Genomic DNA, 18,711 nt, shown 5'->3' with positions numbered 1-18,711 from the left:
TACTTTCCATACATTTAGGCCTTAACAAGTTTAAAAGTTAAAAAAATGGAGAAAATATACATTCAATCATTAGAAAATAGAGGGACAAATCTCATAATTCCAAGAAGTGATGTAAAGATAATACTGAATATATTATAATTGTAGCTGATAGCACTAAAGTGGACCATCAAGAAACCTCTCCATAAGACTAGCCCTCTAAATGTTGAGCTGTTGTTGCCAAGAAGAATAATCATTTCCCAAAATAGGGGTATGATTTTTATCAGAATTACAGCCTAAGACTGAAGGAACTGTGTGGCTGACTTGGAAATATTTTCTATGTTTCTGAATATTCATAAGTTGAAAAATTAATATTAAGATGGACAGAAACACTGCCTTGTTTGTTGTTTTGTTGTTGTTATTTACTCCCAAGTAATATTTTCTCCTTTTTGCCTGCTATATTTTAAGTGAAGATGTTTTTCCTGTAAAGGTGTGTTAGTCTGTTCTTACATTGCTATAAAAAACCACCTGAGACAGAGTAACTTATAAAGAAAATAGGTTTAGTTGGCTCACAGTTCTGCAGGCTGTACAGGAAGCATGGCTCGGGGAGGCCTCAAGAAACTTACAACTATGGAGGAAGGTGAAGAGGAAGGAGTCACATCTTACATGGCTGGAGCAGAAGAAGAGAGAGAAGGGGGAAGTGCTACACACTTTTAAACAACCAGATCTTGTGAGAACTCACTCACTATCATGAGAACAGCAAAGGAGATGTCCACCCTTATGAGCCAATTACCTCCCACCAGGCCCCTTTTGCAACACTGGGGATTACAATTTGACCTAAGATTTGGGTGGGGACATGAATTCAAACCATATTATTTTGCCCCTGGCCCTTCCCCAATCTCATGTCCTTCTCATTACAGAATACAATCATCCCTTCTCAACAGTCCCCCTTGGCATAAACCCAGAAGTTCACAGTTCAAAGTCTAATCTGAGTCAAGCAAAATCCCTTCTGCTTATGAACCTGTAAAATAAAAAGCAAGTTACTTACTTCAAATATACAATGGGGGTACAGGCATTGGGTAAATATACCCATTCCAAATGGGAGAAATCAGCCCAAACAGAGGGACTGCAGACTCAAATATACAATCGGGGTACAGGCATTGGGTAAATACACCCATTCCAAATGGCAGAAATCAACCAAAACAGAGGGACTGCAGACTCCATGCAAGTTCAAAACCCAGCAGGGCAGTCATTAAATTTTAAAGCTCCAAAATAATCTCCTTTGACTCCAAGTCTCACATCCAGGCCACACTGAGGCAAGGGATGGAGCTCCCAAGGCCTTGGGGAGCTCCACCCCAGTGGCTCTGCAGAGTACAGCCCCCTTAGCTGATAGTATAGGCTGGCATTGAGTGCGTGTGGCTTTTCCAGGTGCACAGTATAAACTGCCAGTGGATCTACCATTCCCTCTAGGAGGGAGGATGGCTGCCTTCTTCTCACAGTTCCACTAGGTAGTGCCCCTGTGGCGGCGGGGGCGGGGGAGCTCCAAACCCACATTTTGCCTCTGCACTGAAGCAGAGGAAAATCTTTCCTTAGAGCAGATTTCTACCTGAACATCCAGGCTTTTCATACATCCTCTGAAATCTAGGCAGAGGCTCCCAAGCCTCAACACTTGCACTCTGTGCACCTGCAGGCTTAACACCACATGGAAGCCAACAAGGCCTACAACTTGAATCCTCTGGAGCAGTGGCCTGAGTACATGTGGGGCCCTTTTAACCACTGTTGAAGCTGGAGTGGCGAGGATGCAGGAAGCAGTGTCCCAACGTTGCACAGAGAAGCAGGACCCTGGGCCCAGCCCACAGAACCTCCTAGGCCTCTGGGCTTCAGATGGGAGGGGCTGCTGTGAAGGTCTCTGAAATCTGAAACGGCTTGTTTTTTTGTTTGTTTTTTTTTTTTTTTTTGAGACAAAGTCTCGCTCTGTCACCCAGGCTGGAGTGCAGTGGTATGATCTTGACTTACTGCAACCTTCGCCTCCCAGGTTCAAACAATTCTCCTGCTTCAGCCTCCTGATTAGCTGGGATTACAGGCGTGTGCCACCATGCCCAGCTAATTTTCGTATTTTTAGTAAAGACGAGGTTTTGCCCTGTTGGCCAAGCCGGTCTCAAACTCCTGACCTCAAGTAATCTGCCTACCTTGTCCTCCCAAAGTGCTGGGATTATAGGCATGAGCCACCATGCCCAGCCTGAAATGCCTTTGGGGCATTTTTTCCCATTGTCTTGTTTGTTAACACGTGACTCCTGTTATGCAAATTTTTGCAGTTGGCTTGAATTCCTCCCCTGAAAATGGTTTTTTTTTTTTTTTCCTGAGACAGATCTTGCTCTGTCACTCAGGCTAGAATGCAATGGCACTATCTCTGCTCACTGCAACCTCTGCGTCCCAGGTTCAAGTGATTGTCCAACCTCAGCCTCCTAAGTAGCTGGGATTACAGGCATGCATCACCATGCTCAGCTAATTTTTGTATTTTTAGTAGAGACAGGGTTTCACCATGTTGGTCAGGCTGGTCTGGAACTCCTGACCTCGTGATCCACCCACCTTGGCTTCCCAAAGTGCTGGGATTACAGAGGTGAGCCACTGCACCTGGCTGAAAATGGATTTTTATTTTCTACTGTTACCAGGGGGTCCTTGCTCCCAGAGCTCCTAAGATGGTGGTGGGCTGCTTCCAACATGGCGGCAGGTCATTTCCAAGATGGTGGCAAGCCTCGTGTTCTCTGACCTGGGGTTCTTGGCCTCAGGGATTCCAAGGAATGGAATCTTGGGCTATGCGGTGAGTGTTATAGCTGTATTAGAAGCTGTGGGTCATGGAAGAGAACCGTGAAACCCAGCAACTAGTGTTCAGCTTGGTAAGGAGGAACCCAGGCACTTAGCTGTGCAGGAACAATGGCAAGCCTTTAGGCCAATTGGGAGTGGCAATGCGCGCCTCGCTGGATCAGGACAACAGCAGAGGCCCTGCTGGATCCGGAGGGATGGAAGTCAGCGGCAGGTCTGCGACAGTGGCAAACAGCAGTGGTGGATAGCAAGTGAAAGCTCAGCTCTAGCCATAACAAAACACAGACCAGAAGAGTGCAGCTGCAAGATTTAATAGAGTAAAATAGAGTGAAAACAGTGCTCCCATAGAAGGGGAGGGAACCCAAAGGGAGTTGCTATTGCCAGCTTGAATGCCTGGGTTTATATCCCCATCCTTGTCCCTCCCACTGTGCTCTCAGGCAGTAGATGATTGGCTATTTCTTTACCTCCTGTTTTTGCCTAATTAGCATTTTAGTGAGCTCTCTGATTGGTCAGGTGTGGGCTAAGTTGGAAGCCCTGTATTTAAAGGTGGATGCAGTCACCTTCCCAGCTAGGCTTAGGGATTCTTAGTCAGCCTAGGAAATTCCAGCTGGTCCTGTCTCTCACTACCACATGGTCAGGTTGCAAATTGTCTACACTTTTATGATCTGCTTCCCTTTGAAATATAAGTTCCAGTTTCAGATAATCTCTTTGATCACGCATATGACCATACACTGTTAGAAGCAGCCAGGCCCCATCTTGAATGCTCTGCTGCTTAGAAATTCCTTCCATCAAATACCCTAAATCATCATGTTCAAGTTCAAAGTTTCACAGATCCCTAGAGCAGGGGCATATTGTCACCAGCCTCTTTGCTAAAGCATAGCAGAGTGACCTTTACTCCAGTTCCCAGTAAAATTCTCATCTCATCTGAGACCTCCTCAGTCTGGACTTTGTTTTCATATCACTATCAGCATTTTGACCACAACCATTCAGCACATCTCTAGGAAGTTCCAAACTTTCTTTAATCTTCCTGTTTTCTTTTGAACCCCACAAACTGTTCCAACCTCTGCCTGTTACCTAGTTCTAAAGCTCCTTCCGTATTTTCAGGTAAGGTATTTAGCAATACCTTATTTCCTGGTACCAATTTTCTGTGTTAGTTCGTTCTTACACTACTGTAAAGAACTACCTGATAACTGGTTTAGTTTGATTGCAGAAAGAGGTTTTAAATGACTCACAGTTCTGCAGGCTGTGCAGGAAGCATGGCTAAGGAGGCCTCAGGAAACTTGCAATTATGGTGGAAAGTGTAGGAGAAGCAGACAGATCTTACATGGCCAAAGAAGAAGGAAGAGGGCAAAGAGGAAGTTGCCACACACTTCTTTAAATAACCGGATATCATAAGAACTTGCTCAGTATCACGAGAACAGCAAGGGGAAAGTCCTCCCCCATGATCCAATCATCTCTACCCAGGCTCCTCCTCCAACAATGGAGGTTACAATTTGGCATGAGATTTGTGTGGGGGCTCTAAACTATATCATTTTTAGCCACTGTGACCACAAAGTCAATCATAGTATAAGCATATTTAAGTCACACATTCATTATAGATCTTGTCTTCACAGGCCCTCCTGGGGTCACAACTTCAAGATTTCAGATAAAGAGGTCAAGTTGCCTTGGGTGTGCATGCAATTCATAAGGGTCAAAAAAAAAGACAGTTGGCTCTGCCCTTTCCTGAACTATGAAACGAGCCATCGTCCTCTGGAGGAGGTGTGTGCTTGAGATTTTGATCCATTGTGCTGTAATTAATGACTTGGGGGGAAAGGTATTAAGACGTAGGTTTGAAACTGCAAATTACTAGAACAACTGCCTGTTTCATATTCTGCTATTTACAAACTGTGGTGATGGAAAACAGTAACAACCTATAAGGAATCTTGAAAAAAGAAACTGTGTGACAGAGGAGATCATTGTTCTCTGTATTGCAACACGCATTCAGAGGCCCTTGAAGTGAAATAACTTAGATATTTTTTCCTTTTTTGTTTGTTTTTTTGTTTTTCCCTTTGGGCCATCTGCAAGTGAACCAGTCTAAATTGGTTTAATCAATCAATAGGAATTTGCAATTCTATGCTAAGTGCAACAACAGATAGTAAAAGACTATAAAATACAAAGAGGTATTCTGTGAAATTGGGGCATACAAGAGACAGGCTTCCACTGCTCCTTTGATCAATCTCTCAGACATCTCCTAGGGCTTGAATACCAGACATGTCACCACTTCCAAATCCTTCAATATTGGCTACTAGAGGGGAAAGATTCACTGCTGCTCAGTCATTCTAATATGGTCTTTAGACCCATGGGGCTAAGTGATAAAGGTTCACAAGTCATCTGTAATATTGAAAACGAAACAAACAAACAAGAAAACACTAAACTAAAACCTTTTTCAGGTAACTACAACCTCCTCAGACTTAGATCAAATGTCAGGCTTCTCTGCTTTGTGTAAAGTAAAACTCATTGGAATAACTCTGGTTGACGTGATATAGCTTGTGCTGATCAAAAAATTTGGAGAGTATATACCTATGATTAGTAAAAATGTCAAAAAGCCTATTGCTCAATAAATTATTTAAAATATGGAGTCCTCACTAGAAAAATTATCTGTGTGCCTATTACTGAGGTTCAAAAAACAATACTCTAAAATATGACAATGTGCTTTTCCAAAGCACAGGATTTAGGCTTTCCTCTGAAATTTCCTTATCTACTTTAAGACTGGACCTGCCAAAGAGAACACAATTGCCCTCCACTCCCGCTCAGAAATCTCATTACCTATCACAGAAAAGAAGACAGGAATGCAACCGTACCTGGAGGGACATTTTTATAAGATAATGTCTCTCGGCCTTATTTGAATTCCAAAGAGAATCATTTCCAAGTTAATTTTTGTCTGTTGAGTCCATTCATTCCCCCTAAAAATCATTTACTACCCCTCAAAATTGCTAAAACCTTGATTGTCCCTTCTCCTAAGACGGTTATATAAATAATCTGGACCGCATTGAGTTATTGGGCCATCATTCTCCTGTGATTCCGTCACGCTCCTGCACATTAAATAAATGCTACATGCCTTTTTCTATTATTAATCTGCCTGTTTTCAATTTATTTTCAGCAAACCTTTAGAGGGCAGAGGGGAAGCTTTCTTTGCCCCTACAGTATATACCAATGAGATTTACAGAGGCAAAATGAGAACCTTATTTTCTAAAAGCCATCTGCAGATTGGGGAGATCCAGCCTTCAGTGCAAACCACAATACACACCGAAGAGGGTTCAAGGAATAGAAAATTATTATTAAGGCAAAAACCATAGGATGGAGGGGAATCAGGTTCCCCTGACTGGATGGCCTTTAAGCAAGACATCACAAGACTCTATTGGCTGGCTTAGGTGGTCTATGGGTGGTCAGTTGAGGAATTTTCACCAGCAATATATCTCAAGATAAATAACAGAAACTGGTTTACTTTGATTACAGAAAGAGGTCCTGTGACACTTCTAAAACATTTTTCCAAGAATGCAGAGTATGTGATCCCTTCCTCACCCAGCCTTGGCTGCCTGGTTCTGTTTTAACCTTGAGCACCTCAGTTAGCTGAGAGAAGTCCATTTTGTCCATCAGCCAAGCGCATATTTAAACAGTGAGTGGAATAGAAACCCAAACCCTAAGTGCATCCTTCTTTATGTGAGTCTCTTTGTACCATTTTCTCTACTCTCCAGCTCAGACATGAATTTAAATTTTCCTTTTTGCCCCAATTTTTATCTATAGATTCCTCATAGTAGTCTGAGGAATGTGAGGTATGTAACATTTTTCAGGCCCAGAGAACCACGAGCATGAGACTTCACTCACCCTCCCATCCCACACATCCATGCTTGGGGGGTAATTGTTTAAAGGCATTGGGTTTTTTTCTTTCCTTCTGTGTAGTTTCCAGACTAGCTGATAAACTTCCTAAAATATTACCCCAAGTTGTACAATGTGATTCTCACCTATTTTCTTCATGTTCCTGGAATTTATGATAAAAACAATAATAACCAATAGCTTATTATTTCAATAAACAATATATCATATTTTTAAAAATTTTAGGAACTGCCTCTAACTTCTGCTTATTCATTTTTTTCTTTGAAAAACCACTTGTAACTGCTGCAAATGCTAATAGGAGCATATATTCATGACTACTTGAATCTATGACTGTTGGACAGCAGCCTTCAACCTTGGCCCAAATAAACTCTCCAATTATATTAATTTTGCTTCATTTTCATCCTTTAGGTGCACGGAATGTTAGAATAGGTAGCTAGGCAGACACGAGCACGGCAGGAGAGGAGGGCCTTCTACCCCGGGAATATCGGGCAACCATCAGGTGATAGGCAGTCGTTACACTGTCTCTCTAAAATAATAATTGGTCACAGCTGGTGCCAGGAAATGGCAGTCTCCCAAAAGATAGAAAACACGCGAAACTGGTTATCAGTAGCTTCCTAAGATCTCAAGAGTTTGGTGAGCAGGCTTCAGTATGCACAGTAAAAGGCAAAATGGCAGTTTAATTGGTATATGACCTTCCTCTAGGAACATTTGACTGGTAAGGGAAAAATACCTCAAATGAGCATGTGCACAATTTCAGTAAAAACTGTGCATGCAGCCCCTCTCAAGTGCTGGCAGGCCACTGCACATGTGTGCAGATAGCCAGCCCGAAGGAAAAAACAAGGGAGATTAAATGCAAACCTCAGAACCATGCCAATGTATAAAACCCCAAGTGAAGGGTCGGATGGAGGGCACTTGGATCTCTCAAGTCACCCACTTGGCCCTTTTCCATGGTTACTTTACTACTTTTCATTCCTGCTCTAAAACTTTTAAATAAACTTTCGCTCCTGTATTCTTAGGCTTACTATGACTGATCAATAAAGGTCACTGAGATTCAGATCATAAGATTTAGATGGGTAAATATGGCAAATATTAGGGTATTTTCATTCTTTCCTCTGGGAGTCAGTGTTATCTCTCACAAATATGAATGTTACATTAATACTAACTGACAATATTGAGACTGTTAAATGAGCTTTCCCTCTATCCCAGCATCTTGTTTTGAAGCATGGTGTTCTAGGTGGTAGGAAGTAGAATTTTACGTACTCTTTTCTTTAAAGGTCAATATGACCTATTATTTGATGGAGAATTTCATATTAACACAAACAGACTGCTGTGAGGAAAAGTTAAAATGCACACAGTTTTAAAATACAACGCAAGATTCAAAGAAGCTAAATGTTTGTAAACTATTTCCAAGTGCTTGAATCCCTGACAGTACATGTTTCCTTTTTTCTGACTTTAACAAAATGATAGCATTTTCTGAGCCCTTACTATGTGCCAGTCACATACTTAATCCCTTCATACATCTATTATTTTATTTAATTCTCACAACAATTCTAGAGTGTAGGCATTATCACTACCATTTTAGATGTATGAAAACTGTTCATACAATGTTAAGTAACTTGGCTAGAGTCATCAGTAATATATAGTATTCAGATTCAAAGTCACGTATATTTGAATCCCAAGATCACTTTTCTTGGCAGAATTAATTAATTAACTTAAGAAATTGAGAATTACTGATTACCAATCGCAGTAAGAATTAGGGGTTTATATGCCTTGAGATCTCAACTTAGATCTGCCAGAAATCAATTTTAACATCTGGACAGCTAGTTAAAGATATTGTGCCAGAATAAATCCTCATTTCTAAGTAACAAACAGGCATTCTGGCTGGTAAAATATTTCCTTTTAAGTTTGATTAATGATAATTATTATGCCAGGATACACTTAACTATGTATTAAATGAAATGATTAGTTTAAATCATGTAAGCCTGAGGATGAAGAACAAGACTTGTATTGTGTTAACTCCAATGGAAATAGGACAAAGGTAACTTTATGTTTGATTTAACTAACCTGTTTGCACGTTGGCTTGCAGTTTCACACAGGCTACATAAGATTTAAGTGCTAATCGGCCGGGCGTGGTGGCTCAGCCTGAAATCCCAGCAGTTCGGGAGGCCGAGGCCGGTGGATCACCAGGTCAGGAGATCGAGACCATCCTGGCAAACACGGTGAAACCCTGTCTCTACTAAAAATACAAAAAATTAGCTGGGCGTGGTGGTGGGCACCTGTAGTCCCAGCTACTCGGGAGGCTGAGGCAGGAGAATGGCGTGAACCCGGGAGGCAGAGCTTGCAGTGAGCCGAGATCATGCCACTGCACTCCAGCCTGGGCTACAGTGAGAGACTCTGTCTCAAAAAAAAAAGAAAGAAGATTTAAGTGCTAATCATGTTCTGAGTAATGTTGTTGCTGTTATAAATGAATGTGGATTCCCATCTCTTCCCTCGACATGCTCTTTCCCTTACCGTCCACATCATCTAGTCACATTGCTTTCAAAAGCATCTGTATATATTGTGATTCTTCAATTCATATATCCTTATTTACTCTCTTTTCAGAACACCAAATTTAAACATTTTACTGCATCCTTGCCCTCTCCATATATAAATCTGAAGTGTATCCATGCTTAGTGTAGCCAAAACAAGACTATGGATAACACCTCTTCCTACCCCAAACTAATCTGCTTCATTTCCACTCTCAGTTTCTATCTGAACACAAATTATTCTAAGGTAGAGTCCTTACTACTTATATACAGCTGTTTCATCTATCAAGAATGTGCCTCCTCCTGATATCTGCATTTCTTCTTAGCCTATTTGTTTCTTCTTAGCATTGTCAAGGAAAGACTCAAAGATATTTAGTTGGAGGGTAACTGAATATGCACCTATATGAGGGAGCTCAATCCTGTATAGATGATCTCTCCAAACGAAGATAAAGGATGAGTTTATAAAAGTGAAAACTGCAGACTATCTGTGAAAGAGAGTCCTGTATTTGTTTGCTATTTATTGGCCTTCTTGGTTGTTGTTTGTTGTTGTTATTGTTGTTGTTGTTTTCCCTTGAGTAAAAGCTGATTGAATGAAGGCCATTGAGAGGGCAGTTTGCCCTTAATTAGGTCCACATAGTTGTCAGAGAAAGCAAAACCAATTTTTAAGGTTTTTGAGAAGCCTTGTGATTTCAACTGGTGTGTTATATCTCTATGCATGGGTGATTGATTGTATTTTGGTCAATACCTAAACCTTATTTAGGCCAGACCCACACCATTTTTCTTCATTATAATTTATCATCATTAATATCATAGCTCATATCATCCTCTGAGAGAGACTTTCTTTGAGCCATCAGCAATGGTAGCTACACATTTCATCTCTTTCACATCCCCTGACTTAATTTTCCTTACTGAACATAACTTTGTCTGATTTTAAAATGTTTAACCATTGATTTACTTACTGTCCCCTCTTTCTCCATGAAATGCATGTTCCAAGAAAGCTGAGCTATTTTCCCCCAAGAACAATGATAGAGTAGATGCTAAATACATATTTGTTGAAAATCATGATGACTTTTTAAATGAATGAACATCGGCCATGTGACTTACCTTAGGCAATGAGTTTCAGACCCAATTTTATAGTATAACATTTCTTAAACTCCATCCTATCACCACACTCTACTCCTGTCACCATGAACTCTAAGCACCATACTTTCTTCAACATTCTGATACTTGTATGTAATTATCTAGCCTCTTGCTTTGTTCAATTTGTCCACCCAGTCTGTAAACCCTAACATTATTTTTCTTATAATGGCACCAGTAACATCTAACTATATATTTTATTGTGAAAAACCTCAATAACTGCAGACATACACAGAACAAACTTTAAGCCTATTCTCACTTAAACACCAAAATTGCACAAATCTCATCAGAGGAAATTGCTGTTAACAATTTAGCCTTCATCCTTCCAGACAATTTTTTCAAATGAAAGTTCACATTTCTCATCAGTATCTATTCCTCACAAGTCCATCTTCCAAGGAAAGCTTCCTTGATTCCCAGAACAATCTGGCTTTTCCTCTAAGATATTCTTTTGGCTGAATGGCATACGGCTTTGAACTGAAAGTTAACTTTTCATCTAAACAGGGCACGTTATCCCATTAAGACTCTGAATTCTACTACAGTAAGATCATTTCTTCTACTTTGAATTTCCCACTGTCCTAGGCACAGTGTATTTTTTTTTAATAAAGAAAGTAGACATATTCAAATATCTATGAGATTTGTATAGAGAAAAACTGAAAGTGTGGATAGAGCCTGGAAATCATAAAGAACACATTCAACTAAGTTTAGCTCTATTATGTGCTTTTGTTATCAACAATGCTTTAGACTCTGTGGGCTATATTTATCTGAAATAGAGGTTATTAGTAAAAAGTGTTCTTATATTGTCTTCAATACATGATTAATTTTAAATCTTTTTAAAAAATGGGACTAAAATAAAAATGCATCTTTTTAAAGTTTAAGAATTTTTATAATCAGATTGAAACAGGAAAGTTCCCTAACCCCCTCATGGCACATGAGACAGGGCTGTGGCTCATTGATTTAGCCATTCCATGCTCAAACTCCTTATACGAGGGGGAGCATGCAGATGAGCAGGTGCAGGAGTCCGGGCGAGTGGTTTTAGGCTCCGTCCCGTGGCAGTGTCTAGGGATGTTACAGTGCTCTTTTAGCCTTGCCATTCAGGAATGGCTTAAATGTTAAACAGCTCAGTGAAAACTCAGTGTAACATCCTGTTTGGGTTCCCACACCCAGTGCATCCCGAATTCCTGTCCAGTGTCCGGGAAGAATCAGGTCACACAGACTTGAAGGATGGTGAATGTGGGGATTTTATTCAGTGATGGAGGTGGGTCTCGGTTTGATGTGAAGCTGAAGAGGGGATGGAGTGGGAAGATGATTTTTCCCTGGAGTTTGACTTTCCCATGGCTTACCTCCTCTCTGACTGTCCCCAGCCAAACTCCTCTCAACATTCAGATGCCTCCGCTCTTCTCTCCTTCTCTGCCATGCCACTCTGCTGCTCTACTGCTTGTGGAGCCTGGGGTTTGGAGTTTATGTGGGTACAGGATAAAGGGGTCATGGTGGGCCAAAAGGCAACATTTGGGTGCAAAAACAGGAATGCCTTTTCTCATTTAGGACCATGAGTTTTCAGGCTTGAGGGTGAGGCCTTTGCCAGGGAACCATCCTCTTATACCCAGTATTTCCGTGTATCCTGTCCATACCAACATCATTTCAATATAGACCCTCAGACCAAAAACTCTGAATAGCTACCTCACTACTACTTGGGTTGCAGACATTGATTTTGTTACTTTCTTCTTTTGGAGAAGATCTGGTTAGTTTATTATTGTTGTCTTTTTATTTTATTATGCTATTATTGGCCCAATCATCAGAGAAAATATGTGAATGCATGAGAGAACTGAAGATTTATTCAACTTAATCGAAGTCTAAATAACTTGGGAGTCTGAAAGGATACACAGACACAAATTTAAGATTTTATAAATGTATAAGCCTAAGCACATATGTATAAATTATATGTGTGTGTGTGTGTGTGTATATATATGTATTTTTATGTATATATCAAATGCTATGTGTGGTCTTTTTGTGTAGTGAAAAGATTAACCAACATTTAGAAGACTTGTTTTCTAATTCCAGTGCTGATCTATACTCACTGTTTTTGTGACCTGGACAGCATCTCTCTTGGGAATCCTTACCTGCATACTGGGACAGATAGGCTATCCAGTTGGCTAGGCAGCTAAACATGCCCACACAAATATTCAGTGTTTATGCTTGCATATATGTATGAATTATGGATGTGGTTTGGGGGTAACCCCACCCAAATCTCATCTTGAAATGTCATTTGCATAATCCCTACACGTTGTGGAAGGGACCCAGTGGGAGGTAATTGAATCGTGAGGGCAGTTACCTCCATGCTGTTCTCATGATAGTGAGTGAGTGTTCATGAGATCTGACGGTTTTATAAAGGGCAGTTACCCTGCACACTCTCTTTTACCTGCTACCATGTTAGACGTGCCTTTGCCCCTCCTTCACCTTCTGCCATTGATTGTGAGACCTCCCCAACCATGTGAAATTGTGAGTCCATTAAACCTTGTTTTTCTTTATAAATTACCCAGTCTTGAATGTATCCTTATAGCAGTGTGAGAATGGACAAATGCAATTACCCTGGTTTCTGAAGTCACACTTAGAACATATTTTCACTGAATATACTATTGTTACCTGACTTTACTGCAAAACCCTAGGCTTACTACTTATTTTCAAATCACTCCCTTCAAAACTAGAAAAGTAACCTTTTTTCCCTTTGACTCGTGGCATGACTGCCAGCAACAACCTACTGCTGAAGTGCTTGAGTAAATAGAGAATAGGAGATTTCTTAAACAAGTGAATTATTTAAATCTGCATATGCAATGAGACCTGTTAGGCAAAACTTCTGCTTATAAGACCCCCAGGCTCTTAGGAAGATATTTGATATGTAATTTCCTAAACTGCTTACTGTAGTTTTTGCATCTTATTGTTTATTTTGCACGAAATTGTATTGTCAGTAGGAATGTTCCCAGAGAGAGCTTTGATTGAAATATGCTTGGATGAGCATTAGGCTTTATTTTTTTTTGCATGTAATAATATTAAATCTTCAAGTTATTGCTAGTTGGATATTTGCCAAGATTTGAATACAAATGGTTTCTTTTTCATGTTTTCTTTCTGTCTAGTTCTTTTAAATAATGCACATTTTCCCCTGAGTTAAGCAAAAAAAGATGTAAAAATAAATAATATGTATTTAATTAGTAAACACAAATATTTCTAACACATGCCTGCTCCATTTCTAGGGTAAGAGAGGGTCCCCCAAATTCCTTTGTTCTTACAACCTCATTTTTCTCTGGCTTTCTAGTCTATAGCCACTGGCTTTGAAGTCAACTTACTTTGGGCCAAATAAAATCTTATATTAACCTGGCATATTCAAGTCAATAGGTTAGTAGGTACCAAACACTGTATCTGACAACCTATTGACTTGAATATGCAGGGTCATGAAGCCTTAAGAGTTCTTGACAAGACTCTTCTTCATTGCCCTGAACTCTGGCTCCAGGACCCTGCTCTTTCTGGTACAGGGAGCAGAGCAAGTTTTCCCACATGAGACCAGTTTTCAAACATAACTGGCCAATCACTGTTGTAAAACCAATCACTCGTAAGGCTAGAGATGTTAGAGAGCACCAACACACACACAAACACACTTACACACACACACACACACACAGAATGTATTGTTAAAATGTAAGAATTCACACAAAATTCTGAAACATTTCAAATATCCTGACTTTTTTTTTCTCTCTCAACTTTCGGTTTTTGTTTTGTTTTGTTTTCACCCTTCTCCTTCTTCCTTCTCCTTTGATGCTTTGACTTCTTTCCTTTCTCTCTGCCTCTTTGTTTCTCACTACTTTTCTCTCTCTTCATCTCTGTTCTTCTGTACTTTTCTCTCTTTCTCTCTTCTTTTTCTCCATGTAGGGACATTTTAAGAAGGCACACTTTCTTAAGGTTCCATCTAGTCTCCTTCGTTTGTCTACCAGTTTCTCAATGGATAAGAACTGAGTTACAAATGATGTCCTCAGTGGCCTACAAAAGGCAAATATGATAGTATACAATTCTTGGTGTAATTATGGTCTAAATAGTTTTAAAGTAGAATGAAAACTTGCTGCCCAGTTTGCAGGAAAAGTACTAGGAAGAAGTAGGGAGCAGTTTCCTTCCTGTTTTGCCAAGCGTTTAAGTTGAAGTCCAACTCTTTTTCCAAATTTACAGCTTCTCTGTTCTATAGTAATTTCTCTCTCTGTATGATTCCCTATTATTTGATAATCTATAGCTCATAATTGAACTAGTCTATGATTTTGTCATGTGTCTTACCCTTGATCCAACCCATCTCCACAGTGTAAAATTTATTCTTTGGGAAAGGATATCACAACTTGCTTGTGTATGACTAGGCCACATTCAGGAGCCTAGTAAAAACTCATCAAATATTTTCTCAGTGATTAAGTTGTAGTTTATTAATGTCCTAATTATTAATATTTTTATTATGTGGATAGTATAGGAACAAACAGACTCAGTCAAAGTTAAATCATCCTTTGCTATGGATCTCCATGTAGTCAAATACTTTCTAAGTGAAAAAAGTTCTCATCTCTGTTCTTTTTCCATCATTGACAATATTATAGCCTCTTTTTTCCTCCACCAGTAAGAGATAAAAAGTAACTACCATATTCATTTTCCTGTGGGCTTCCAAGTTCCTTATAGTCACACACCCTCTCTGAGAGCAGGTCAGTTTTCTAGATGACTTGCAGTAAGAAAATGTACTTGATCACAAACTTGTCTCTGCTCTGTAGGGACTGGAGAGTTTAAAAAATCATTTCAAAGTAAGTATATGTTCAATTGGCTGTTGGAATGAAAATACTAATAAACAGAATGAATTGTGACTTAATTTGAATATTGTGCTGATTAGCTTCAGGTTTGGTATTCTTGATAAGGCTCTTCCCATTACCCTGGTAATTGAACACTGGCTCCAGTAATAAAGGTAGGGCCAACTGTTCATCCAACAACAAACAACGAAGGAATTAAGTGCTTGGCAATAATGATGCAGCTCAGAAAGTAAACGTCTTGCATTTTGGGGGACAGGCTTGTTTCTTGGGATTAGGAACCCAAGACAATTTTTGTTATGTGTTTTTCTTTCATTATGAGCTTTAAGACTGCTCAATCAAGCTGTTTCAATGTTCTCATCTCCCTTTCCTCATTACTTTGAGCCAAAGATTTATTGTTCCCTACTTTGGAGGGTGTTGCTTGTATGCAATTATGTTGGCTTAATTATAGTTCATTCTTCTTCATATATTGTTGTGTGACCTCGTGCTCACTTTATTGTGGGCTGTCGCTGTCAGGCCTAATCCCTGGAAGGATGTAAGTACATCAGAATTCATTACAAAAAGAAAGAAAAACACAAATTGGGGTGGAAGGAAGCTCACAAATGGGGAAGCAGCTTAACCTGCTGCTACTGCCTTGAGAGACAAACACAAACAAATAAACAAACAAAAACTCGGGTAAAATTATCCCCAGTGCAGTTTTAATCCACATCTGCAACCTCACAGTCACCAGTGTAAAGTTCTATCATAGAAAAGACTGAAATCAAACTAAGGCTAAACTTAAAAATGGTAATACGTTTGTCTCCCTTCCTTTTCTATTCTTTTGTTTCTGAGCTTTCTTTAACAACACACACATTCCCCCTCCACCTCACACACCCCACCCAACCCCCAGCATTAGAAACTTTTATTCTAGCACATTCTTCCAGGATATCAAAACATGATTTCAGACAAGCATCATAAACTCATTAAATATATGGTGGCCCTGCAGTAGAAATGCCTGCTTTGTGTCTCTTTACCTTGCACATAAATTGGAAGTCTTGTGCAGGCACAACTGCTGGGCCTCAACCCCCGGTTTTCTCACTGAGCAGTTGTGAAGTGGGGCCTGAGAATTTGCATTTCTTTGAAGTTCTGAAGCAATGTAGATGCCACCAGTCTGGGGACTAGCCTTGAAGAACCAGTGAGCTAGTGATCTGCCTGCTTTCTTCAAAATTGACAAAAGTAACCTAATTCACCACCTCAAACTGACTTGCATCAGCTTGCCGCTCCTCCTAGGAAATATCTGTACTTCTAGGGTAAGTGACAGTGGTGGTTGTGGATATTGCTAAGGGAGAAGAATGAATGTCTTGGGATACAATTCAGTGACAGAAGCAGATAGGCGATATTGCTGGAACAGAGCAGACCTGCCAAATGACCTTTTCAGGCTGAGCTGAACTCTCATGCAGCCATTCCTGGGCTTCTTAGGCCTTCCTTCCCACTGCCCCTGTTGTGCAGGAGCTCCAACACATAGCTTTATGATCCAGGAACCAACTAGGGTGTCTCAGGATATCCCTTTGTCTAAAATGTCATGAGATTCTTACTCATCAACATATATGTGCTCTTAAACATATATAAAATGGTATTTTGAATTTCTGACTATTGGATAAAACTATATTTCATTCATATATTTATCCTTGTTACCAAACTCTTAGAAGAAAGTCTATTCTAGTTTTAAAGTTTAGACTTACTCCCTGTAGTATAGACTTGTTCCTCCTGCATCTGTGTGAGCCAGTTGCTGTATGGACTCCTTAAGCTTTTGTGAGTCTCCCTATAGCCTTCTCCCTTCAGAGTTCATTCATCTACTTTTTCTTCCATTGTTTCAGATATAGCCAACCTATACAAGGCAATTGGACTTACCGTTTTTAACTATTCATGTCCTTGGACATGTAATCAAGAAAGTGGAAGTTGAGAAATAAGGTATTGCCCTCTGATTTCAGAGGATACGGAAGCCCTTGCTAGCTCCATCCTCCAAACGCAGGTTTCTTGACTAATGTCTGAAATTCCAGTGTGCCACTTAGCTCCTATTAACGTGTATCCATAAAGCCTAACCTAGTGCTTGGCATGTAGAAGATATTCAATGTGTGGCTGAATAATATATAAATAAATGAATTTACTTATCCTAGGGGTTCAATTATAAAGAAATTACCTGGTATTCTTACACTGCTGGCACCTAGGGCTGATTTTCCCTTACATTCCAACATGATGAAGGCTTTAAGAACAAGCTTTGATATGTAATTGTTCCTCAAGGGGTATTCAAGGTGGGCGACGTGGGAAAAGACAGGGACACAAAAGGTACATTTTTAGACCCCAGAGTTGACCCTCAGGCTGACCCTCCAGCAGTCTCCACCTGTCATCATCCTACTCTGGTTTCTGCCTCCTCTGATTTGAACCTGAGACTGTGCCAGTTAGCTCTCTAGCTCCTGTCTATGGTTGCTGAGAACATAAGCACTAAAACACTGACTAGATGTTAAACAGAAATTGTATATGTGAAACGTCATAGTATAGTGCCTGACCAAGAAGTAGTCACTCATCCATACTTGATTCTTTTGAATCAAATCACTGTCCTCCTTGAACCCCTGCCATTCCAACTTTTTCTGCCTCTGTGTTTGTTAATATTTTACTTCTAATCTGTGATCTACTCTGGGAACATTCCCTAAGATTGAGTCTGATGAGGGATTGGTGTGAGGCAGAAGAAAAAGGGGGACAAGAGCATAAAGTAGTGAAGTCTAAAAAACTTAAGCTACTCAGAAAGTTGCCAGATAATTGATCCACAGATAAATAGCAGATAGAGATTCTGGGCTAGACCCACTAAAAAGGATATGACTGTGGGGTGGGAATTCCTACCCCATCTTCAGGAAGCTTAAGTGGGGAAATGACATTTAGCCTGTGTAATTCTTAAATATTAACAAAAACATGTTTACGTCTCCTTTTTAGCTCATTCTGTCTCCTTTATCTTCTCACTTCCTCCTGTCACCTCACAACCTCAAGTCCCACTCAGCCTCATTACTTTAAAAACCCAACAAGCGATTCTATTCTCCCCTTTTGTCCCATCTTCTGTTATATAACTTCTCTGACTCAAATGCTTTTATACCACCTCAACTTTATTTTTTTTCTAATGGATCATGCACAGACCACATCTTTTCTTTCGTCTCTGTATTTTTCCAGAAATAGTTCAGGTATTTCACATGAGACAATTTTTCACAATGTAAAAACATCCAGTTCAATTTTATTGTTTCCCCTTCTATCTGTTAAAACTCTGTCCCAGTTAACACAGTACATTTTCTCTCTCCTTTTTTTTCTTACTCATTAACTTTTTTATTCTCATTCTCATTATTGCAATCATGATTCCAACAATAGGCTAATCATAAATTGAAATTTTAAAGTATTGTTACTGATATACCTGTATTAAAGCAAGGACTTCATACAATTTGAAGCAGCAATTAGGAATAATTGAGATCCACTGCCAATAACATTTAAACCCATGGAAATGCCCATAAGTCCCCTTTGAAATATCAGCAAAATTTCTACCT

The sequence above is a fragment of the Piliocolobus tephrosceles genome, chromosome 18, assembly GCF_002776525.5.
Source record: "Piliocolobus tephrosceles isolate RC106 chromosome 18, ASM277652v3, whole genome shotgun sequence".
NCBI classification, from domain to species: Eukaryota; Metazoa; Chordata; class Mammalia; order Primates; family Cercopithecidae; genus Piliocolobus; species Piliocolobus tephrosceles.
The sequence above is the reverse complement of the archived record's forward strand: the minus strand, read 5'-3'. Positions refer to the sequence as shown.